We start from the raw sequence: 27,661 nt of genomic DNA on the forward strand, positions 1-27,661 counted from the left end.
CCATGTTGCCGACAAAGATGTTGAACAGTACAGGTCCCAGTATCAACCCCTGTGGAACGCCACTTGTCGCTTGTCTTCACTTGGACATTGAGCCATTGACCACAACTCTTTGAGTGCAACCGTCTACAGGCACAGGCAACTGAGGAGGACTACAAAGGTTAGAAGGGCCAAAGCCCAACTAGTACCTAATCTGGGTACTGCCATAAAAGACAACACAAAATGTTTCTATAAATACATTAGCAACAAAAGGAGGGCTAAGGAGAATACCCATCCTTTATTAGATGGGGGTGGAAACATAGTAACCAAGGATGAGGAAAAATCTGAGGTACTAAATGCCTTCTTTGCCTCAGTCTCTAACAGTAAGCGCAGTTGTTCTTGGGGTACCCAGTTCCCTGATCTGGAAGACAGGGCTGTGGAGTAGAATGAAGCCCCCATAATCCAAGAGGAAATAGTTAGTCACCTGCTACACCATCTAGACACACACAAGTTTATGGGGCCGGACGGGATCCACCTAACAGTACTAATAGAGCTGTCCGAAGTGCTCTCCAAGCCACTTTCCATTGTTCATCAGCAGTCCTGGCTAACCGGGGAGGTCCCAGTAGAATGAAGGTTAGCAAATATGATGCCCATCTACAAGAAAGGCCAGAAGGAGGATTCAGGGAACTACAGGCCTGCCAGTCTGACCTCGCTGCCGGGGAAGGTTATGGAGCAGATCATCTTGAGTGCCGTCACATGGCATGTACAGGACAACCAGGTGATCAGGCCCAGTCAGCACGGGTTCATGAAAGGCAGGTCCTGCTTGACAAACCTGATCTCCTTCTATGACAAGGTGACCCACTTAGTGGATGAGGGAAAGGCTGTGAATGTTGTCTACCCAGACATAAGTTAAGCCTTTGACACTGTTTCCCACAGCATTCTCTTGGAGAAACTGGCTGCTTGTGCCTTGGATGGCCATACGCTTTGCTGGGTAAAAAACTGGCTGGATGGCAGGGCCCAGAGCGTTGTGGTGAATGGAGGTAAATCCAGTTGGTGGCCAGTCACAAGTGATTTTCACTTGGGCTCAGTATTGAGGTCATATCTGTTTAATATCATTATCAATGACCTATGTTACCACTGAGATCTCAATCTCTCTCAAAGGTAATACTAACATCTACCACTAACTTTCTAAGGAACTATTCAAACTCCTAAGAGCCTAAACCTCATCACAGCTTCTGTCGCAAAGTCTTTGGGAAGAAATAGAGACGTAACCAACAATGTTCTTATTTCCCTCATTCAGATAAGAGATGGCTGATAAGTATACTTTTTGTGCAAATGTTCTAGAGAAATATTTTTATTATGTTTTTATAGATTTTTATATAGGGGGTTTTTCATATCCTAGATTAAAATTTCAAGGGAGGTTTCGAGATTATTGTTTGTGCATTTATGAAAATCTGAATACTGTTTATGAATATTGATTTTATTGAACACCTACTGCTATTAGAAGTCTTTGCAAATTCAGATACTTTATTTTAAGCTCTTATGTTTAAATGTATTTTTGGGAACCAGTAAACTGAAGAATGGCTACAATATTGGAAGAAATACTAGAGGTAAGCCTACTTTTTCTTTTGCTAGGTCATATGAAAGCTTCTTTTTAAGTACTTACATTACTAGTTCACAGTATGGATCAAAAGTTGGAATTGATTTATCAATGGAATATAGTGTTCATCAAGTATTATACAGTTTTTGTATCTGCAAATGCAAAAGTTCTGCTAAATACCATTCAAAAATGTGTGAAATACACAAGGGACTTAATTTCATATGAAGATACTGAACCCAGAAATTCAGATTATTTTTTTTTTTCTAATAGAAGTGCAGTAAGATCCTTGATAGGACATTTAATATGAATAGTATGTTTTCTATCCTCCCTGTTGATTTAGGCAGAACATTCATGAAAAGAAAAATTCTTGAACAGAAACAATTCTTTCTCTCTCCATTTCTGTCTTTTGAACTCACTTTTTTTTTTTCTTCAAAATAATATGATGAATAACATCTGCATGTCGAAAAGGACAATTTAGACAACTTTATGAAAACATCTGTGTGGTTGAATGCACCAAAGTAAAACTTTATGTCCAGATATGATTACAAATCTTCCTGTCACTGTTATAAACATGTAATCTTTTACAGTAAATAAACCCTGCTATACTGTGTTTCGTTTGTACTAAAGACGTTTCAGTTCATCAAATTTAATTTCAGACTATGCTGAGCACAACAGCAATGAAGTAAAGATAAAAACAGAAATACTGAAGAAAATAAACAAAAAATAAACAAAAAACATACAAAAATTAATTTATATTATTTTTCACACATCTTTTTATATAATTATGATGGTAACACTTTAAAAGTGTATAGTTCATAGTATGTAGAGAAATTCAAGTGTAGCTTAGTTTAGTTACAACTATTTTTCCAAACTGAGCCATCTACAAGGCAATTTCCCTTATGATAATTTTCTGCTAAAACATTTCCAGCATAAGTTTTGACAGTGACTTTTAGTACCTTATTATTGGTACCACATGTGAGATATCTTACAGGCAGTTTTAGGCATCAAAGTTTTATACACCCTTAAGATATCTTAATTTGAGTTTCCCACATTATAGGTACTGAAGAGAGGTGGTCTGGAGCTCTAATGAACTTTTTCAACAAAAATCTTTTCCCTTAGGAAATACATCTTTGAAGAAACTGATTTTTTTTTTTTTATATACACTTGACTGTTTAGTACAAAATAGTATAGAAAAATTGTCTAATATTTTCCATATATACTAACTCTTCTACTGACATATCCTGAGATAATGAAAACAAAAATTATTTCCAATAAAATATTTCTTTAAAATAGAAGGGAAATCCTGATTAGTGCTTAATTCTCTTTTTTTTTTTTTTTTTTTAAGTTTCACTTCTGTGAGAAAAATATTCTTGTTTTGTTTTGGAGTTAAGACCAATCTGGGACAAAAAAAAAAAACAAACCAAACAAAACAGTGCAGAGTTCTGAACAGCTTTAGTAGGTGTTTTAAGGAAAATAGATAGCTAATGAATTTCAGTTTGACCATTATAAGACAAATATATGTGGAAATAATTTTTTCCAATATAAGGATTTCATGTAGCTGTAGAATAATTTCCCTGATGTTTTATTAATATAATTTACATAGAATTCATGGCTGATATGAGCATATTACAGTTTGAAGATAGACAGCTGGGAAAAAGCTTTGTTTTAAGAAGATTTAAGTGATCTGTGATGAATTTTTCACAGAGAAATAACAATTTCATATTTTGTGCAAAGTTAATGTGGTTTCCCAGAATTTTAAGGAACTTCATCACATGCTTCACAACACACCTTTGTCATGGTATTATCAGACTAGCACACAATATGCAATATTTTTAGCTTAAATGATATGATTTAGGAAAACATATGCAAATTAGTCTTCAAAAATCAATTATACAGTAGTATAATACTGGTTTTGCAATATTTATAGAGGTCCGAAGAGACAACTCAGTAAATTTTGCTCCAAATATAGTAAATTTATCCTCATGTTTTATACATTGTTTAAATTTGTGTAATATAAATAATACATAGTGTCTAATAATTTATTTATAAGAAATAAACATAATTTCCTTTTCTTTTGTAGTGTTAAGCCACACTGTTATTCCTGTACTTGTTATGCCAATTAGCTATGCTTCCTAAGTGTAATATGTGCAGAATACAAAAATTATTTCAAGCAATTTTTAAGATCTGTCAGAGATATTATGAAAAATAATGTTTTATTTAATCAAAACAATAATGTATTTCTATGCTATTTCAGGCTCAGATTATGGAGTAACCTCTAGTGTCTTTACATCCTCAATTAAATATACACATATGCATACATGAGCACACACACATAGAGTCGCTTGGCCAATCACACATCCAAACAAAAGAAATCACCTCAATATGATGAAATGGAGGAGTTAGGAAAGGAATCTAAACTATTTTTGGTAAAGAATTTTGTTTTAATATACTATCTGAGCAAAGAAGAAATTACTCACGTATGGGCGAATTTACTAAAATTTCATTGTTTCCCGGTTTAAATACCATAAAAAAAGTAACTTTTAAAATAGTATTTCACGAATTATGCTTCCACTTATGGAGAAAAATAGGGTGTCTAGAAGAGGATGTTCATGTTAAGAATTTTGTATGAAAAAGCTTGGAATATTATACATACATGCATATTTGTTCCACCTTTGCTTTTCTCTAGACTTATTAAAATTCCATGACCATATATAGAAAGTGGACAGATTATCATCATAAATTCTACATAGAAAAAATTGATTAGGGGTATTTTATGTATAGACTACACTTACAGTAGAAGAGCTGAGGTTATAAACAGGTCTTAGATCAAGTAGTCGTGATAAGTAATATGAAAAAAATCCCGGTGAGGCATGCCCTTTTCATCACCAATGAATTTGAGCACTTTACCATCACATACAGTTAGAGGTTTTTGCAGTTCCTGAAGGGGAATATGTGACTTGCATTTTTCTCATACTCCCAAGTGTATCTTCATTTTTTTTTTTTTTTTTTTTTTTTTAAGATGGGCATAACATTATAACATTGACCATTCAGGAAAGCAACGGAAAAGGGAGTAAAACAGAAATAACCATAATATTAAAAACAACAACAAAAAAACCCAACATAAAATAATTATCTCCTTAAAAGAGAGAATATGTGAGGAGGAGTAATACCTGTCTTTATGATAAGCTTCCTAATGAAAAAAAAAAAAAAAAAAGAAGAATCAAAACCGATTAGTTATGCAATAAGAAGTTCATGAAGAATCCATACCCCATCTTGCTGTATTATTCACTAAAAACGATGTCTCAATACGTCTTTTAGAAGGATCAAAATAGATGCATCCTGGTACATGGGATGTTTTAAGTGTTGTACCAAATTGTTTTATTTCCACCACACCAGATGTTGTTTGGTTTGCTATTATTAGACCTAACACTGTCAACCTTAAATCATTTAAAATCACCAGCCTAAGAAATCCATTTCAGTAATAGAAAAAAGCAAGAACATATGTTCAATACAGGTCCCATTTACTTACAGCTTCTTTTTGGCTACAGCCTCCTTTTGCATCTCTTCCTTAAAAATAGCAAAAATATGGTCAGAACATCAGTTTTCATTGACATCAGCTGTTTCTTAGTTTAACCTCATTAAAGTAATGGCTTAAAAGCTTCGTTCTTCTCAGCGTTGCAACGTGACAGCTGGACAACCTGTATTATACTCTCTAAATCTGGACTTGTAAATCTTACACTTTCAAATTCCAGCAAGATTCCTTTCAGCGCTATAAGGCAGTTCCAGCATAACTCACAAAACTGACATGCTAATGCATGCCATACGTATGCAGGAAACAACTGGGGTAGCTGGCTGCATGCTCATAAGCTGTTTCACAGATCAGCAAGGGAAAAGGACATTGTTAGAGATAATATGATGAGGCACTGCACAAGAAAAGTATTAGAGGATTAAGTATAATTTTACCTGCTATTTGAAGTCTGGCTGTGACAGCCATCAGTCCTGAAATCCTTACAAAGATTTTATTAATTATTTATGATGATAGTGATTTAGTGGTAGATACAACTGATTGACAACTTTTCATCTAAACTTTTATAAAAAGCAGACAAAGTATCTTAAAAAAATGGCACTAATTGCAAGAAATAGAGCTATATTTGTTCTTAGAAAACGATAGAAATAGAGCACTTCAGAAATTTGAAATTTTAAAAGAGAACACAATTAACCTCATGGTATTCTGTGTAAATTACAAGGCAGACTGTGTCTGGAATTACACCTGTATGAGAGAAGAGAGATTGTGCAAGGAGACTTTGGTGTTTCTCAGTATTTAATACTGAGAAATAGTTTGTGTATGTTTGGAACATACAAACATACATAGTTTGCATGTTCCATCTGGAAATAGCATCTCTTTGAACCAAAAAGGAAGAGATCCTTGGGATCCTTAATGGACCTAAGAGTCTGTTAGGGCCTATCCTATTCCCTGCGTCCATCGGTTTATTTATGTTAGTTGGAGGGCTGGGTCTGGGATTCCTGTACTTTATGTATGGAAATTACAGGTATTCATCAAGGAAGAGTTTCTGAAAAGAAGCGAAGTATAAATGTGGATCTTAAACACTGGTTTAACAGTTATGTAGAACTAGGCTGTTGATCAACACGTTGAAACTGAAGAGCCTAAAATTCAGTACCTATATACAGTTACATAAAATAATTTTTGTGGAAAGCCTTAAAGAATACCAATAAGCACAAAATGAAAAGGGAAGATAAACACATTAGGAAGAAGTCATAAAAGCTGTCTCTAACTAGCTGTCAATCACAACTATCATAAATTGCAGGACAGAACCCTCTGCAGTAGCACAATTTTTCAGAGTTCAATATTCTCTAAAAAACCCTAATCCACTCAGACATCTACATTACAAAAGGTAGTCTGCATAAAAGAATTATGAGGATGAAAGAGAAAACTTGTGGGAAGCATGAAATAAAGTGTATTTCTCAGGGGTTATGTCTGACATAAGTCTGCTTTTACAAGTTGTTGTTGCCACTCAACAATTTTAACCGTAACCAGCCCTGTCACTCTTCTTGGTGTGCCCTTCAGAATCTTTGTGTCTCCATTCTGACTGCATGCGCCAGTCTCTTTTTCTCCCTCTCTGTCATCTTTCGCATGTATGTCAGTGCTCAAAGAAGCTTCAAAAATAGCCATTCTCCCCAGTCTGTTCAGGATGGGAGCGTACACAGGAGATGGAGGGAGAGTACTGTGGATTGAGTAAGGCTTCTTCATTTAAGGGACCCAGAGGAGAGGGAACCGGTGGGAAACAGGAAGAGTCTGAGATATGGAGTCCCTCTTCTATTTCCCTAATATATTTAAAAATTTCTAAAAAGTGGTAGCACTGCCAGAGAGTCCCTTAATGGGGTGAAGGAATTAGAAACCTTCGAAGTCTGAAGCTGATATTTTATTCATGATAATCAGAAAGAGACTACTGTGTTATTATATTTATAAAATAAGGATAAATTGAAATGCTTCATTTGTCATGGTGCCTTGAAATGAAATATCTATGCTTGGAAAACACAGACAATGATACATATAAAAGAAATTATGTTTTGTGGGGAGATGTAATCTTAGTGCAGCACAAAACAAGAAAGACAAAAAGAATTGCAGAAAACCTTTGGTCAACTGTGTGGGTGTAGAGTGTAAATTGTCTGGTTTTTTAGCAATCATTGAGCATTTTAGAGGTAGTCAGTCAAGTAAACTATCTACAGACACCTCTAGTTTCTCATAAATCCTAAAGACCCTGAAAGACCCTTATTATTTCTGAGGTGCTTCAGACTCTTGTTTTTTATAAAGAAACTGAAACATTTTGAGTCTGTATTTCTGATGCTGCCTGTATCTTTCATGACTTCAAAAGACAGATTTTATTTTACCATATTTTACATTTTTTGTGTGGAAGGCAAAGGCCCAGTGTTTGTGATCTGCCTTAATTTAATTCCCAGTTCTAAAGCAGGCTTCCTGTAGGACCACGTAATGCACTTAAAGTAATTGTATCTCAATTTCCTACTATTAAAATGAGCAAACCAATGTGATTTTGCCCCCTCTCTGTTAGTACTCAGAATGGATTTTTTTTTCAACATTGTATTTACATTTACAGTAATGTCACAATGAAACTTCAGTTTCATCTGCAATTATTACTTTTTAAATAATAAAAATAATAAAAACAATAGTTCCTTTGTGACCTTACTCTAGTTCCAGAAAATTCAGCTGGTATATAGCTAATTTTTTTAAGTAAGAATGGACTTAAACTTCAGTGGGTGTCATTTCAATGCAAAGCTTTCTGTTTGCTTGCCTGACCCTGTTGGAAAGTTTTATTTTTGCAATTACACAACTTTTCAGATAAAATTACCAAACAAGAAATGCCTTTTTTATTTTGGGAGACATTTTATGATAAACCTCAGGAAAAAGCTTATAACTGCAAGTACTGCATTCATCTGAAGGGTAGAAGGAGGACAGACAATTGAAGGTGAAGTCACTGAAATTTTCAGCACAAACATATGAATTAAATATTACAAGGACAAGAAATGTTAGGAGAAACTTGTGAGGGAAAAGAACCTAATTTTGCTTCTTCATTAAATTACAAGTATAAAAACTTCAAAGATTTCATACTGTTTTTTTTTTTTGTAGCTGGTTACATTATCTTAAATTCTGCATCTACTGATTAAACCCTGATTTTTTTTCTGTATACATTATATGCTTCTGCACTTTTAAGTGTATTTTCTAGAGACTTAGTCTTACTGCCCCAAATTTGCAGTCTACTCTAGTTCATTGTAAACAGGGGACCACATTGCTGAATTACCTTATTTGAAGCTGGGCCAAGCTCATCTAAAAGATTTACAAAACCAATTAAAACTTTTAGCAAAGTCTCTTGATTTTTTTCCCTTCTTGTACTTGAGTATATCCCCACACATAACGTATCTTCATAGGCAAGTAATACAGTAAACCATACAGGCCATTTATCTCTGTTTAGACTGTGACTTTTTTCTCATTTAGTCACCCATGTCTAGCACTACCAGAAACAGTTTATGCTGGATTAAATTACTCCTTATCATCCCCTGACTGTCTTGGTCTCTTGCATCGTTATAATTATCGAATATTCCAACATCTGTTCACTGAAAGAATCAACATTTGGAGACAAATCCTTTTTCCTTTCTGCCTGTTTTCTAATACAACTGAACAATTTACCTATCATGCAATAATTGAGGATATCTCCAAACTGTCCCTGTCCCTGTTTAATCAATTCCGCTGCCATGACAATATCATCTAATAGAGATAGGGGCAAACCAAGAATTAAAACTACTTCTCCAGATTGAATATAGATAATATGCTTCAGTTAAATTTAATTTTCTGTAATGTATACTGGTTTGTTTTATCACCCTTTTCTTCATATCAAGTCTATGACTGCCAAATCAGAGACTTGTGCAATGCAGTCTATATTTTTGCATACCTTTTTGCTGTACTAGAATTCTGCTCATCAGCTTTGATCCTTTTCCCAACCTAAGCAGCTTATACTATCTTATCTTGTGAACTACACAACCTCAGCCTCTTCATTTTCCTATATAAACTGTTCCTCTTAGAAGCACCTAATTCTCGAGAATTGCATCAGTGCCATCCTCCCCCATTTTTTCCTCCAGTTTTGTTTCCTTATTTCTCAAAATATTAGCTTTCTATTAAAATAAATTACAACGTAGGGGGTTCTGAGTCCAATAGCCTAGTAGATATGAAGCTGGTACAGCTCCATGTCCTCAGGTCCAACAGCTATTGCAGATAGGAGCACATGCACACACAACTCCCACATGACCAGCCACACTGATCAATACAGGCAGAAAACACACAGCAGTTACACAAATATGAAGGGCATAGATGGCGTAATCCTGTTCCTTCACTAGAGATGATCATGACCAAAGACCACCAGTGGATACAAGTAGACATCCCAGTAGCTAGTCCAGACCTATGGTCTCCCTAGATACCCCATCTCTTCAGTAGAAGTTTTGGACAACAATTGAACCCTCCAGTAGCCAATTATCAGACCCTTGCTCTTTCCAGGATCCACCCCTCAGACCTCCAATTTCTTTGGTACCTGGATCCTAGACTTCTTGTTCTAATTGCTGGCTACTCCAGCCTGAAGTTTATTAGCATCGCACACATGCAGAATAGGAGCAACTTCAGCAAGGAAAATAGCTAGGAATAGAGTTTGATATGAAGATAGGATAGACTGTGGAGATTGAGTGGGAATTGGCCAGACAAGCAACCTGTTTACTCTTCCCTTTTTCTTCTGCTTTCCCATGCAGTTTCTTCCTAATCCACCTCTCTCCCTCCTTTCTCTGCCTTTGATCTTTCCCTTAAACAGCTCACAAAACATTTCTTACATCCCCACAAACTCTTTAAAAATCCCATAGTAAGTTTTACATGGTCCCAAAATGATCTCCTCCTTGCATCTCATAGTAATGATATATCCCTGTAGGGATTAACCCCTCTTCAGTCTGCAAGATCCTCCTGGAAGAGCTTGTTTCATTGGCTCAGCTCAGCGACAACAGAAAAATTATCAAAGACTGGAACAGGCTGCCCAGGGAAGCGGTTGAATCGCCATCCTTGGATGTATTTAAAAGCCGTCTAGATATGGTGCTCAGGGGCATGGTTTAGAAGTGGGCCTGGTAGAGTTAGATAACGGTTGGACTCGATGATCTTAAAGGTCTATTCCAGATATAACAATTCTATGATTCTATGATTATTTTCTTTTAAGAATGATTTCAAAATCATGGTTTAGGAGTAACCAATTCAGTGAGGTCCCTTTTCACTGATTAGGTTTGGGGTCTTTGGCCTGAAAGTCTTCCTCTTGTGTTTATGGTGACTAGCCTTTAAATTAATTTCAGTTTAAATAATTGTAAACATAAAATATATACCAAGAAACAAGCAACTAATAAAGTGTATATTCAGTGCAAGTACATACACCACAAACTGCTGAAATGATTCATGCACGAATAAACTTTATTGAGAAATAAACATGCAAGTCAGCATGCCGAAGTGATAGCTCTTTAAGGCAGTTAGTGACCTCCTAGAATAAAATAATGGCTTGATAGGACACTCTGCGCAGGAAGTCGTTCTCTCCATTCACTTGTTATTATACATAGAATATTGAGAACTGTAGGATCTATGAAACTCAAACTTATACCTGTGGAATATTATTCATAGTTTTCAAGAAGAGAATTTAAGCAAAAAAATGAAATAGATTAATCTTATATCCAAAAAATCTGTAGGCTATGTGTGCTGGCAAAAACTATCCACATCTCCCCTTCCAGCTTTCCTGGACCCTAGCCTGGGAGAAAATTAACAGTTGTGGACAATTTGCGAACTGGGACTCTGAAGGAAAACAGGGAGTTGAATCAAACTGACAGTGTAGAAAAATATAACCTGATGGTCACAAAAGAAGTCCAAGATGAAGGAAATAGAACATACTTTGCTTGATAGACCATATAGTGATATGAACTCAGGAAAATCATCCAATTTGTCCCTACTTGCTCTAAGGAAAGGCAGGAAAAATATAGATCTTACCTCTTAACACCAGGATATCTGTGGAGCACTGAAGACATCCTTGTAACTTTTCTCACATGTGCACACACTTGTATGTACACGCCCTACTTGGGCATTATTGTTACAGCTTTTCAGAGCTTTAGCAGCAATTTTAGCTACTAATTATAGAAAAAAATCAAATAAGTATTTTCAGTAGAATGAATAAAGCAAACTCCAAAAAATAATGTAGATGACACCCTGGTAATATGAACCACATACTCTGTATATTTAGATTTATTTCTGTAAGTGGATTAGTATTTAACTGTTTAATCATTTTTTAAATAATAAAATCACTTTTCTAAATAATATATCATAGTTTAGAGCATGTTTCATGCTGTGTTGTGGCATATTTCCAGTGAGGCATTATTAACCATATTTTTTTGCATAATCCTATTACTTCATGCTATGTGACTGACAAGATTTAGATTTTTCTTACATCTTCCTGATTTCAAATGCATGTATGTTCTGCAGTCATTATACTCTTTCAGATTCTTTTTTGTATGCTTCCCACTGTGCCACATGAGTTTCACACACCATTACTCAATTAAAAGCAGCCATAAAAAAAATACTGTATTTAGCCCTTGGTCACTTAAATGGAGCTTTGGAACCCATCCATAAATGTCCGTGCATTTCAAGAACACAATGGATGGTTTCTTCTTCAGCAAAAGATTATTTATTAAAAGATGTAGAAAACCAGTGAAACCCAGAAACCCAGTTAATTATGTGAACCAACAGCATACACTTTAACCAAAGAATGTAGAAAGATTTGTTGTCTATAATAAGATGAATCTGAAGAAGAGCTTCCTGAGAGAAAAAAAACAGGAAAATAAACTGGTTTTCTCAAAGAAGGGAGGCACAGAGAAGTCCAAAATCTATGGCAGCAAAATCACTTTATTACAGCAGCAGTTAACTCCCTTTCTCTGCAGTGCTGTCACAGGCATCAAGGACATGAGAAAAAATGAGGAGATTATTTTATCCTTTTTAATCTCCAGTTAAAAGTAAAGTATTCAGATGAAGAACACCTCCTCGTGTTACCCACTGTGCCTTTTCACATTCATAGCTGAGATTTGAATCAACACAAATTAGGAAAACTATGATTGAAAAACAAAACTATGAAAGCGAACTTTTTTTTTTATGAGAATAAGTTAATTTTCCATTATCCCAATTCAAGCATAATTACTATATGCCTGCAAGAAATATAATTGAGTTTTTAGTGACATACACTTGCAGGAAACCTACAGTATGAGGCAAGTGGGGTGCCCTGTAAAAAGAAAGTACTATCAAAAAAAGGAAAACTCTTCTAAAAATAAAATACAAAATTGTTCTTTCTAGCTTCTTCAGTATAAAGTATGCAATTATTATTTGCATGTTGTAAAACTGCAAATCAAACTATAGCAGCAGGGGAGTGAAAGTTGGAGGCGTAAACATGGGAAGAAATATAAGATTTCAGCTGAGATTTAAAATGAAATTAAATCGAGAGGTAGAGGTATGTTGTTTCAGAAGCCAAGAGCAGCAGAAGATAAGGCTTTTGCACCAGATTGTGCAGAAAGTGAGGGAAGCCAAAACTAAATGATTAGGGGATAAAAGGGGAGGAGAAGTTAAGTATTAGAGAATATTTTTCATTAAGTAACAGCATGTTTTAGTACAAAAGTTTTTTCCTAGAAAAATCCCATTTTAAAGACTTACAAAGAAAATAATAAAATGTTTTTAAGCAAAAAAAAAAAAAAAAGCGGAGAAAATGCCCCAAACATACACATCAGTTTAAAGAAATTTTAAAAGATGTGCTTGAATAGTAGCATGATATATCTGTATTTATTTTTCCCATTGAAAATACCCAGTGTTCCCCTTTGGGACATAAAATGGTAGGTCAGCAAAATATGCCAAATAAAATAGAAATCTCGACATTTATTGTGAACAGAAATTCATAAACTGTACCTTGGATAGATACTCCTGACATATCTATGAACAAATCCACAGGTGCAAACCAGATATTCCGCATAAGGATCCTCTCGCTATACCAGTGTTGGAAACTTGTGGATAATTTCCCATTGGTCTTTTCCTGCCAGAACTGTGGTTCAGAACCCAGCCCTCATTTCTGAAAGGTTTTTGGTTTATGTGCTTATCCTCTTAAACACGGCTAACATAGCAGAATGCCAACTTTCAGTCTACCTCAGCAGTGCTGTCTCTGCTGTGTCTAGGGCCAGCACCGATTTAGCTGTCTGCAGCTGGATCAGTTACCGCCAGCAAAATTCTAAGTTCCAGAGTGTCATCCTAACTATGATAAAATATGGTATTTTTTTTTCCTCCGGTGTGTTTTTTCTCCTAAATCTATGCTATTATCAGTGTTACATGCTAGCATTAAATGGCATGTGTAGGTGGTTTGTATGTGAATATCCAGGGAACCCTGAGGTAACAGTGAATCATGAGACTAACGGAAGTGTGTGGGATGTCTGCTACAGAAACAGATACCTACTTGGCTCTCAGCTCTTGTCTGGGTTCAGAAAGAAGACATGTAACACTGCAAAATCTTTGAATCCTTTTTCTCTACTCTGTTTCTCCACAGTTTCTCTCCTTTTTCTCCACAGTTTTAGTATTCCGCAGGCTCCTTACCATAGTCAATATACCGACTTTGTTTTCCAATTGTGCACCATTTTATTATGACAGATAAGTTTCCTTAATTTGCCTTTGCGGTCTAGGACAACACTGTTTCTCAACACAAGTTCATTTTTAAGCACATCTTATTTTGCATACAAAACACTAGTGGACTTCATTACATTAAAAAGAAGCAAACCACCCCAAAACAGCAGAAGCCAAGAAGAAAAATGGAAGAGGGGAGCACATGTATAGAAATATGATCCTATGTCATTCCTGTTAATTATGTCTAGTTATGAGAATTCAATAAAAGAAAACAAAATATTCTTTTAAATTTTTATGAGGAAGAGCTTTCCCATTTAGTTGGGGTTTTGAGAAAACTGCAAGAAATGATGACAGGTTTTATAATGAAGAGCAGCAAATGCAGCTTGCATTTGTGGTCTGATTATTAGCCAAATTTTTTTAAGAGGTGAGGAGGGAAATAAAACAAACACATCTTACTGTTATAAGAATCTTCTTTGATGTAACCAGTTGAATTCATTTTCTACTTACAATAAGACTGATAACAACACATCATTTTACCATTGCATCTTGTAGTATTTGCTCAGATTTTGCTCTCAACTTTACTGATAAGCTTGGATTGGAAGGAACAAAGTTTTTAGCCAACGCATGACACTTAACAGCTATTTTTAAGGAAACTGTGAGGCGATATGGATTAGCTGAAAAACTGGCTGCAGCACTAGGCTTGAAAGGTGTGAAGAGTGTTTCGAGGTCTGACTGGCAGCAAGCTGTGACTGGTGCTCCTCAGGAGTCAACACAATGTCCACCACTGCTAAACATCTGCATCAGTGACCTGAAATACGGATTATAATCCACCGTTATCATTGCCACAATGTGGCAAGGTGCTGGCAGCGAGGGGGCTGAGGGGTGGCCCACCGCAGGGCACAGCTGAGCCCGTCAGCTAAATCCAAGGCTTTTTCTTCTTTCTTCATAGAATATGCACTTAGTTTTCACATTTCAGATTTTAAAAAATGTTTCACTATATGTACATCTAGCTGCAGATGCAAATGTTGAGAACTCAGTTGCGGGCCTGTTTCAGTCAATGTCTCTGCTCCACATTGTTAATGTGCAGCTCAAAAACAATCACAGGCCAGTTCATGGCTAATCACACTCACTAAGATTTTATGCCATTGATTTCTCTGGAACCCGAATTTCGCCTCTGTTTGTGCTATGTTGTCCTTCTATATCCCCAGGTTATTCTTACATTTACAAAAATCAAACTGAGTGTCCGTGGTACCATATATACATGACAAGAGCGATTTACAAGTGACAAATATGTATTATCTTTAGAATAAGTTATGGCCTGCAGCTTGTTTACAGTAGGAAGAAGAATCCCGTCCCCAAACGTCTCTTACTTGTATTTTCTTGCTCTCCCCCGTGTAAGAACACCTGAATAATCCTGATCCAGGACTTCTTTCAGTTTGAAAATAGCCGCAGCTGAAAGAGAGCCCCTCTGTTATGGTCAGATATGCAAAGGATTGTAATTTGGAGCCTCATCCTGAAAGACTGACCTTCCCTGCCAGCCCATATGTAAATGGTATTCGTGGCCATAAAAGGCATCTCAGTGAGAGGTTAGGTAGGGCACAACTTTATGCAGAAACTGCTTTATCTTCCTCGTGTTAGCAAAATAAGTATACATGGATTTTTGTTCCTGGATTATACATTAATTAATACTGGACCTCGTAAGAGAGGGAGCAGGTGAAGCTTTAAGAGCATACAAGAGGAGTGAGAGAAAGAAGAGGGGAAGGGACACTGAAGGGAACCTTTGGAGGAAGAGCACCAAGAAGTGTATTTCCTGCTGCTGCTGCACAGAACTGTGGCAATAAATGCTGGTTATAGGGAGCCAAATATCCCACCTATAGGTATCCACTGTCCCACACACACCTCTGATACCTCTTTCAAGGGCAGGAAATCACAAACCAGCTTACATTTCCAAGCCCCTGACACTAGCAGAGCAGGCAACCAAATCCTGGCTGTTTGTCAGACTGCTTTCACATTATGCTCACCTGGAATCTCTTTATTTTGCTGGGATCTAGCACCAATTCTTACCTGATAACACAGGAATAAAAAATAGAAAAACAAAACCCCAAACCACATCAGAAAGGGGGTTTGGTATTTCTCCAGTTAGACTGGTAGAGATATCAGAATTATCATGTTTCAAGTGAAAGGGTCTGTCCATAGTTCTTTGCATATCCTGTTTTGAAAGGCTTGCTTTTTTTTTTTTCTGTTTAACGTGAGGACAAACATTGCAGGTCCATGGTTATTACGTGTATCTTCTACAAAACAGTTGGAAATATAATAGTTTTCTGTAAGAAACATATTTGTCAAATGAAAAATAATTATACTTAAAGGTCACATAACAAAAGGAAAACAATTAAGGTTATATTTAAGGGGTACAAAAATGCTGAATTAAAAGAAGTCTCTCAGAAGCTTGCAGGCAATGCATGGTTCTCCTGTAAGTATGTTCATTATTAGAGCTTCCAAAACAGTTTAACATCTGAAGTCAGTGAATGACATGGTCTGTAGTAAATTAAATTTATAAGTGCCCTAGATAAAACAACTGTATTTTCTTTCAAAATACTTTTTTTTTTTTTTACGCTATAACATTGCTGAGTTTCTTGGTTTAGTAATTCTTGCACATAAAATGAAAATGTTCAGAATTTGAACAATGAAACAGTGATGTAGATACTGAACAAAATACTGAACAAACTACAGGTAGAGGGGTGATCTTCTGTTTTATAGTTTTAAAAAGAATTATATTATTAATATCAATTAATAAGTAAATATAAAAGCCAACATGGCTTCATTAAGGGAAAATCATGCCTGACAAATTTGATGACCTTCTACGATGGCATTACAACATTGGTAGATAAGGTAAGAGCAACAGATGTCATCTACCTGGATGTATGCAAAACATTTGACACTGTCCTGCTCAATATCCTTGTCTCTAAATTGGAGAGATGTGGATTTAATGGATGGACCACTTGGTGGATAAGGAATTTGCTGCATGTGTTCACGGACTTGAGGTCAACGGTTTGATGTCCAAGTGGCAAACAGTGATGAGTGGTATTGCTCAGGGGTCAGTACTGGGATGGGTACTGTTTAATATCTTTGTCGGCAACATGGATGTTGGGATTGAGTGCACCGTCAGCAAATTTGCAGACAACACCAAGCTGTGTGGTGCAGTTGACACCCCGGAGGGAAGGGATGCTATCCAGAGGGACCTGGACAGGCTGGAGAGGTGGGCCTGTGCAAATCATATGACGTTCATCAAGGCCAAGTGCAAGGTCCTGCACCTGTGTCAGGGTAAACCCAAGCACAAATAGAGGCTGGGTGGAGAACGGATTGAGAACAGCCCTGCGGAGAAGCACTTGGGGATGTTGGTGGATGAGAAGCTCAACAGGAGCCAGCAATGTGCACTCACAGCCCAGAAAGCCAACTGTATCCTGGGCTGCAACAAAGGAAGCATGGCCAGAAGGCCAAGGGAAGTGATTCTGTCCCTCTGCTCTGCTCTTGTGGGACCCAACTGGAGTACTCCCTCCTGCTCTGGAGCCCCCAACATAAGAAAGACAAGAACCTGTTGGAGGAAGTCCAGAGGAGGGCCACAAAGATGATCAGAGGGCTGGAGCACCTCTCCTATGAAGACAGGCTGAGAGAGTTGGGGTTGTTCAGCCTGGAGAAGGCTCCGGGGAGAACTTATAGCAATCTTCCAGTACTTAAAGGGGGCCTACAGATAAGGTGGAGAGGGACTCTTTATCAGGGAGCATAGTGATGGCACAAGGGTAAAGGTTTTAAACTGAAAGAGGGTAAATTTAATTTGGATATCAAGAAGAAATTTTTTTACTATGGTGAGGCACTGGAACAAATTGCCCAGGAAGTTTTGGATGCCCCATCCCTGGAAGTGTTCAAGGCCAGGTTGGATGGGGCTTTGAGCAACCTGGTCTAGTGGGAAGTGTCCCTGCCCATGGCGTGGGGGTTGGAACCAGGTGATCTTTAAGGTGCCTTCCAACTCTAACCATTCTATAATTCTATGATTCTATGAAATGCAAATCTGTGAATCTTTGCACACAAAGGTACATTGAAAACTCCAACTGACATACACAATTTTTCTTACATTAATTCATCTCTTCTCTCAATAAAATAATCTCATAATAGTATTGCTTTTAGTCCCCCAGGCCTCTGACTTTCATTGTTCAATGATATATGTGCAGGAGGTTTGATTTTGACCATGGGAAATCCATGTTATTCTGTGACTGCTGCAGCATCAAGAAATGAGAAGGTGTTTTACACCCTTTGTAGGTGGCTTAAAACCAAAACATCTCATCTATAAAGACTTATTTCAAAAGCTGATTGACTAACATCTGCCATACAATCCAACAGTGTATGTATAAGTGTCTCAGGGAGCGAGGAAATGTGTAACTATATATGAGAATTAAGGAACCAAATCAATGTCCAGACAGTATAGGAGAGATGTTATTAATAATTAACATATTAAATTCAAACTTATAAATTCAATAAGGAGTGTATCACTTTGTACTAGGAACTGACAGACAGATTCACTAAAATGCCTCAATGCCTTGGCAAATGCCAGATTTATATAGAGAAGAACTTGAAAATCCACTTGTACAAATACCTGATTTCTAAACAGGACTCTTTCTTGTACAGAAGGAACTGCAGTATCTTCCTCATACCTTCAGCAGGTGTCTTGCATGCAACATGTGGTTTGAGACTGGTGGATTTAAAATTTACCAAAACTCTAGTTCTAATAAGGAGGAATGTCCTCTTGGTTGAAAATGGGTTTGAATGGACACCAGTTTAGATGGCAGACTGGATTCACAAGGATTACATAAATAAGATGGCTTCCCTTTTTCAAAACTGGAGAATAGAACTACGTGTTATACTGGCCAAAAGAAATCATCGTAATGCACAGATTCGCTTTCTGGGTAAGGTGATATCACATTTTAAATAGTTTAAGTATCTCTGGTTATTAAAATATGTAAGGCAGATAAGACCTAGTTAGTATGGTTGGAACAGTTTCCTCTTCAGTGTATCGTATGATATTTAAAAAAATAAATTAACCTCTCTGACTTTAATACCTCAGTCATAAAACTTGAGTTTGGAAAGGTCCTTAAGTGATCATCTAGTTCAGCTCCCTGAATTAATCAGGATCAAATATTTATATACTTTCCTTGACAAAAATTTTATATTCTCTTATATCTCATTTCTTTATTAAAAAAACTAAAAACAAAAAACCACCACCAACAACAAAAGAAGAATACCCATTGATCTGATTGTTAATTAATAAGAACATAAGAATGGCCAGAATGGGTGAGACTGGAGTTACACCTAGCCTCAAATCCTAAGTCAATCAGAACCATTAAATACATGCTTAAGGAAAAAATAAGAACGTGGAAAGTAAGCACGATCCACTTCTTCAATATTTTCCCAGAGTCCTACTATTTTCAGCTCAGAAATTTCCTGATTTGGCCAAGGTCACTATGGATTTAGTAACTGACCAGGTTTCTCCTCCTTGTCTGCAACATCCTTCAGATACATATTCTTGTTTTATTCAAAAGAAATGTGGGTATTTTTTTGAACCTGACTTGTATTAGTTTCATTTGTTAACCTTTAGTTCTTGTACCTGAAGAAACAGTAAACTATCTCTCCCTGTAGAACTTTGCCAAGCCACTCACGATTTGTAAATTTTTAGCATAGTTCCCTTATTTTACTCTTCAGCTTATGGATCCCAGCTTATTGATTGTTCCCAGTATGGAAGACATTCCATTACTTTGATTATCATGTTTTGTAATGTTTGTAAAGCATTCAGTACTGCAGGAATGATAACTATAAAAAAAAGCTATGAAGAAATAAATAATTCTGTCTTCAGGGCAGGATTTAAATAATCTTCAGTGGATAAGGCTGGGTACAGGCTATTAAATAAGATGAAGGCAAAAAAAGGGAAAACTGCTCATTAAGGAGAACTACATGCCTCTAAACTGAATGAGGCAGGGATTTCGGGGATAGAAAAAGTATTTCTTCATGTCATAAACCTAAAAAATGTAATATGGCGTTCACAAAAACTGATACAGACAATCTCGATTCTGGTATTTCTATACTTCTGTGTTTGCCATTATGAGCTAAATAATAGTCTTTATACCTTCGTTCACTATATGTATAAGACTAAGAGAATAGTGTGTTGCAGCTTTGACATAGAGATAAACAGAAAGAAACACAGAAGAGCAGTGAGTTTCATCTGATGGTATTACAGAATGACGGCCCTTTATGGCAGTCCTCGAGAGAGCAATATATATAGCGCAGATTATAGTATTATTTAGAGGATGGCAAGAAGAGAATGGTGTTTCACACTGACAGACCTTTTTTCATTCCTGTTTCTCACCTCATTACTTATATATTTCAGTATAACAGTAACAGATAGGAGAGCCGGGAGAAAAGGATAAGGACATGTGACTATGCTTTTGGCTGAGGAAGTGCCAGTAGAGGAAAAGAACTATCAGAAGTATGTGTTAAAAGCTCTTTTAGGGCCTCAAAGATAGGTATAAAGGGTGCGAGAATGACTGCCGGAAGAGAAGCATGTTCTTAGGACCATTTTAGAGGTGAATAGGAAAATAAAGCAGCAAGTGAAGGACAGGTATGTCTGCAATCCTTAAGTTTCATTATACCTGGATTTTCAAACCTGGGTGTCATGATTAAGTTTCTATATTCACATAAAAGTGTTGTAGACTTTACAGATATGTATTGACATTTTGGTGATCAAATAATATACAAGTTAAGTGCACAGATTATATTTTAAAGGGTTCTAAAAGAGCTTAATCATAGTGATTCAATATACCAGCCAATCACTTCTTGAAAAAAAGGGGCAAATCATATACTTCTTTCTTACTGAGAACATTAGATTTTTTTAAAGTATGCCATTAGCGGTTTTGTTAAACAAATAAAAGAAACTTGTCTGCAAATGTAGATATGTCTCGTTTAATCTGGTAAGGACTGCAGTGGGTATTTTCTTAACATTTCTTTTCTTTGCATTCTTCATTGTGGCAGTTTTGTTCCTTTGTGACTCTCTCCGCAAAGTACTTATATTTTTTTTCCCAGAAGCTGCAGATCTGGAGCTAAATAACACAATTTAGAGTTATTCTGTAATTAAAATAAACAAGTATCTCTCCCTTTTCTTTTTTCTTTTTTTTTTTTTTCCAGAAAAGAAATCAGAGGTTTTTAAGATAATACTGAATTATTTTGAGCTCTTTTATACCACATGCACAATGAGGAATTCCAGAAGTATTCCGTCTCTAAATCCAGTGACTTCAGATGCTGAGAAATGAACAAGGATAATGTCCTACAGGACTGGCAAAGCTTGTGTGCTCGCATTCAACATCTCCTGATGGTGCTGGAGGCACAGTCACAGGCTAGAGGGACCATGGATCTGACACAGTGTGATGTTTTCATGTTGTCATTTTAGAAAAACACATTCAAAACTGAATATCAACACAAATGTTAATTTCTGAATACATTTTCATCTTAAATATGTGGGTTCCAGTGATATTGACCGAGTCTAGGCTTATTAAGGAGAAGAAATCAGTCTTGGAAATGACTCTAACAATGATATGTAGTGACATGCAGTACTGACAATATCCTACTTGACCAAGAATCTTTAAGTAGTATTTCTATCAGTAAAAGAGATTTTTTTTTTTTTTAATTTAGAGTGCAAATAGTATGATTTTATTTATTGTTTTTTGCAGACAGCTGGGTTCTTCCCTTGGGTAGCATCACAAGAGGTGTTTCAGAGAATGTTCATTTTCTGTAGGTGCTTAGAAAGTCACAATGATTTACTCAACCATCTTTTGATTACAGAAGGTGGTTCTGAGTGTGCATAATGTTGAACATACAATGCTTGAACTGTATTCTACATTGATGAGACTGGCTGTAGCTCTCCAATCAGCTGTTGCTTTATTTTTCTCCCCGCAGGAAATTTTTATTGTGAAGCATGAGTGAAGACTTCTGTGTAAGGCAAAATGCTTTGACATTTATCCTTCTCTTTCTGCTGCCCAATCTGATCAAATTAAATGGAACTCTATGACTGTTAAAACTGCAAATGGGAAGCCTTACATCCTATGTTACCCCCACAGTATGTATAGGTTCAGAAAGATGACTAGTTCAGCTCATGAGTTCTTTCATTTTTAAGATTGTTTAATATTTAGATGATATCCAGTAGCTAGAAAGAAACCACTCTCAAACTGTTGTTAATGAACATAAACCAAATCATCTGATTGGTACACCTTAGTTCTGAGTCATTTGACCTTGATTACTGATCATTTTGAAGATCTGGTGCTTCAAAACCTTCAGAGTATGAAACAATATCAACAATTCTTCCTTAGTGATGATCTGGAAATACACAAAAAAGTGTCATTCACAAAGCATCATGGAGGAAGAATTGAAAATGCTTCAGGAGGTCTGTTCTTCCTGAGAAAGATTCTCTTATTTTTCCATCATTTTTGTTCTGTTCATATTTTCAGAGAATTGTCTTCTGTTTATAACTTTTCTAATCTTTTAGGAAATAGTGAATGTGATCTTGCTGGGCACAGAGGTGAGACTGACCAGCCTGTAGTTCCTTAGGTCTTCCTTTATTCTCTTTTTAGAAATGGGGATTATCTTTCCCCTTTTCCAGTCAGCAAGAACTTCACTGGACTGCCATGACTTCTCAAATATGATGGATAGTGGCTTGGCAACTTCATCTGCCAGTTTCCTCAGGACCCGTGGATGAATCTCATCAGGTCCCATAGACTTGTGCACCTTTAGGTTCTTAGATGGTCTTACACTTTTTGTCCTTTTTGAAAGGACAAAGTAAATGCATGGATAGAATGCTCATTTCATCAACAGTATGGTGATTAACGAAAGAAAGTGACTTTTTTTTTTTTTCCTTGAAAGTAATTAGATATCATACATATAGAAATTAATAACCGCCATCTTTCCATGTTTCATAAAGACAGGAAAGCTACATTCAAAGCCACCCGTGAAAACACTCGGGTCATCTTTAGACTAAGTACCTGACTGTAGCCTATGACTGAAGGGCATATTTGGAAGAGGAAGCTGTAGCATAGTTTCAAATTTGCTGTTTTATCTGAAATACCATACAGTCAATATTTTTCATAGTTTTGGCTTAGCCTTAATGAAAGTGTGAAAGAAATGCCTTAATGATATTCTTCTACAACGGCTGTCAATTTTTAAGGTATTAGTGATCAGTGACGATAAGAGATGTTTAAAAATTGATATGAACAAGTCCACTCACCTGGAACAGAAACAAACAAAGCCTCTAGGACACGATATCAAGATTCTTGAGAATATAATCAACATTTACTACAATTGAATGTAAACAGCTGAAATTTCTATGGCACAGAGATGTTACCAGAATATCCTCAAACAACATACATTGCCTTACACAGTGTTTAACAAGTTAGGGTTTTTTAAGTAAGTCATCTTGACACCACAAATTTATCAACGATTTGTAAGACAATGTATAGACAATGAAGTTGGGAAATATTGCACTCAGTGGGACTAGGAGAAAAACTTAATCACTCCATATGCTATCCTGCATTCAACATGTAGCTATTGCATGTAGTTACTGAAACTATGGCATGGTCTCCACCAAACTGCTAATGAAGAAAATCCATTCTTGCATGAAAATATCACATTTTTTTTTAAATTGCAAAAGGAAAGGAAAAAAAGTAATTGAATACCCATAGTAAATATACTTTTGTTATAGCTCTGATTTAAAATTCTTCAACATTAATCAAAATGTTTAAAGTCCCTGCTGTTTCTATTTATTCTGTTTGACTTACTCTTATGCATCTGCTCACAATGTTAAATGCACAAATAACTGAACAGATCAGCAAAATTTTTTGAAGTTATCAGGGTTGTTGTTTGACAATATAAAATCATTACTTTCATTTGAAAAGTGAAAGACTCAGTATTCCCGAGGAGACATATAAATCCCACCTAGACCTGAAGGAAAGCATCTAAGCATCTGTGTGAGGGTGAATCCTTGCTTTGTCAATTCCAGCTGATCCCCTACTCTTTAAAACTTTGCTTTTAGCAGAGGGACTGGGTCCTAAGAATCCTATAGAGGACAGCTCTGTTACTACTGTCTGCAGTGTTCCCTGTGTTTATCAGATCGGTTTCCCTCCCAAGCCAATCCCATCAGCCCACAGCAATGATTTCTGTTGTCGCCTCCCTTCCCTAGCTAGTTCACAGTCCAGAGACTATATGCGTCTGCAGAAACTATAAGGTACTTTGAAATATGATAATACAAATCCTTTGAATGTATCTATGGTTTACCTACTTTAATCAGGCTGCCCAGGGAGGTTGTGGAGTCCCCTTCTCTGGAGATTTTCAAGACCCGCCTGGATGCAGTCCTGAGTAATGTGCTCTGGGCAATCCTGCTTTGGCAGGGGAGTTGGACTAGATGATCTCTAGAGGTCCCTTCCAACTCTGAAAACTCTGTGATATGGAACAAGGAATGAATCCTATCAAAGAAAAAGTGAACTATTTTCTAAAAATGGAAATGGACTTTTCAAGTAAAAATTATTTCAAATGTGTATTTACCATATAGGTATCCACACAGAAAGAGTGAAAAAAATCCTGCTAAACCTTAAAGGGAAATGAAATAGACACTTTCCTTTGTATCCCTGGTTTAAAATCTGGACATCTAGGAAGTCTCCAAAGCCATAAATTCTGTTTAGCAACCCCTTCCACTGTTACAGATTGAGTATTTCATTCTAATGGGTGAGAGAGAGAGTTCATTTTAGTGGCCTTTGTAATGTTCTCTGACTCTAATACCAAAGCAAATACTATACAAAATGAAATTATTATATATTCTTATTTAGCTGTAATCTGAATCTTTTAATCCTTTTAAGTGACAGAATGGTAGCATACAAGGTGTTCTCCCCTTGAGAGAGCAGAAATATTTGCAACTGCGTAAGAGGTTGGATTTTAACAGCAGCACAATAAATGAAAATTTTAATTACTGTAAACAGGAATGGACAAATGTTTTTCTGTGATCATGAAGAAAAAATCTGCCTATAATCAGTGGAACTTGTGCTTTAATGTACAACAAAAAAAAAAAGTGGAAAAAAGAGGCAGCCAAAGATGTGATACTATTTTGTATCTTTTACTTTTCACGATTTTTGCCACGGGGTACCTGCCTGATAGAAAAGTTGAATCAAGTTGCAAATGAACTACTCACAGATTTTGCTCTGAGAATATACAGTGACACTAAGCTCATATATACAAACCACGTCTGTAAAAGCTCAAATAATGAAAAGGTAACAAGTCTGAGGAACTGAGACAATGAAATTATTTTTCAATGGATTTACATGGACAATTGAACTTGCATGTGTGATGTTTAAAAGTAGATTTTTAAGATGAAGTCATATTGCACTTTTTTATATTTATTTTCACCTATCCTTTGTTTATCCAAACAATCTGCGTCAGTAAAAGGACTCAGGATGTTCTGAATACAAAATACATCTTAAACAATTTCTAAATGCTTATCTAAATGCTTATTTTATACTTTTTTTTTTTTTGTGGCAAACCCAGTCATCAACAATATTTAAATATCTAAGCTCTGTTTAGTGAAACTATTAATTGAAGTAATTTCAGAAACTTCTCAGTGCAAGTTTGAATTGTCATGGACAAATGATGAAGAATGCCTTGACACACGATGTTTCTTCCAGAAGTGCCGACTCTCCTCTTCTGCATATGGGAGACAGATTTAAAAGAACCATGTAAAGTGGTAAAGTACTTTGATGTAGGCCACTGCTTCCAGTTAAATATAAGTCTAATCACTATTGGCGTTTTAGTTAACAGACAAGTGTTTAGGACATAAACATTTTCCTTAATCTCCTTACTTTGTGTTTCAGCAAAACGTTAAGACATTTTAAAATATTTTAAAAGTATAATTCAGTGTCAAAACAGCTTGTAAAATCCCATTTTTGCTTTTCTAAAGTTCAGGATTACTGATTTAGGAAGTAGACTGGGCCATGGCTTCCTGTTATGTCTCACATATTTCTAGAGAGGGGAAATATATACCAGTACAAGAAACTATTCATCAAATGCTGATTTTGAAATTTGAATTGCAGTTCTCATCTTAGCATTAAACTCCACATCCAAAAATTTGGTAACGAGCTGCTATGTAGTACTTAGCAGTCACCTTTAATAGCAATTACTTTAATGGTGTATTCATGTAGCTGTCATGAGTTTTCAGATTAGACTAGACTTTGTTAGTATCACTCTGCATGTCTTTTCCAGATGAGCTTAAAGTGCAATTTCATCCAAAAATTTATTTAAATTTTTTGTATGAGATTCACTGAACAACCACTGACCATATAACATTATGTTCAGTGGTTTCACATCAGTCTTCTTATTTAGGTAAAAGGTTTTTGCAAAGTCCTGATGACTGAGCTTTTGTCATTAGAAGTATATTTTTTTATTTCAAAGTAAGTGATGAGTCCATTGTGAGAACAGAAAAAATACTTTTATCAATAAAAAATAACTTTAAAAAAAGGTCCATTTAAGCTTTTTAAAATATAGTAGAGTATTACTATAGAAATTGAACTATTCTGAAGAAACCTTTATATCTGACTTTCCAACAGAGGACTTCAAACCACAATTCTAATTAATACCTCCATAAATCAAGAAGCTTTGTCAAGGCTATTTATCAGGAATATTGTGGAGCTAATATTTCTAAACAGGGCAATGTTTGATGCACTGCAGAAACTTTACTGACATCTCTTTGGCATAACACATGTATCTTATCACTCAGTAACAGTATCTTAATTTTTAATTGATGCCTAGAAAAAAACTGTGTCAGAATTCTTCATGCCCATAGAAGTTTCTATGTCTTTTGGCTTTATATTGAAAAATAATTTTTCAAACCATGTGATTTTTATTATTTTTTTTTTGTCAATACAGCTGATAGAATGATGTGAGTGCTAGTAATAGTAGGAGTTATGGCCATTGCCTAAAGCCATCCCTCAGAAAGCATATGGCACGTGTTTTCAGACTTGTTTAGGTTATATGCCACTCTGGATTCTAAATGAGGCACCCTGCTTTAATAAATCTGACTTACATGTGCTCTACAACAAGCTTCCCTGTGCTTCCCACTCTGTGTTCTGCAGGCTTGGCTTTCAACGCCTCTGTTCTTCTGGTCGCGAGTTTTTCAAGAACAAAGCCTGCTAATCATGCCAGATTGTCATTAATTATGTAATAAGGACAAATGTCCACCAAACATAAAGCCGCACAGTTTGCTTGAATTGACAGAATGTTTGAGCACTTGCTTTCAAAGGAGGAAAGCAGTTGCATTACTATGTTGTTCCATGAAGTCTTGCTTTGTTAAATTACTCTATAAAATATGGCAAGTAAATATAAGCAGTTTTCAGATGTCATTTTTAGAGATAAAATCTAATGTCATAAATTTTTATCAGACCATCAACTGGTAAATTGACCTGATATCTCAGGTATGAAAGAGGACAGTTTGTTGCTAATATGACTTTCTTCCTCAACTGTTTGACCTACTTTAAAATTTTTAAAGCTGTTTCAACAGACATTTCAAATATTATTCACTAGACAGAAGTTTAATTCCTCTGTTCTCCACGGCTTGTTTGATCAATAAACTGATGCAAATTACTCCTAACAAATTGCAAATAACTCTCAATAAATGATTCTTATAAGCTTTACTCTGCATTATATCAAAGTGCTTCTTATTTTCCTTTTCATTTATGGTGCTTTCACAATTCAATTCCTTTAAAACTCAAAAG

This window comes from Vanellus vanellus (genome assembly GCF_965231255.1).
Source record: "Vanellus vanellus genome assembly, chromosome: 4".
Lineage (NCBI taxonomy): Eukaryota > Metazoa > Chordata > Aves > Charadriiformes > Charadriidae > Vanellus > Vanellus vanellus.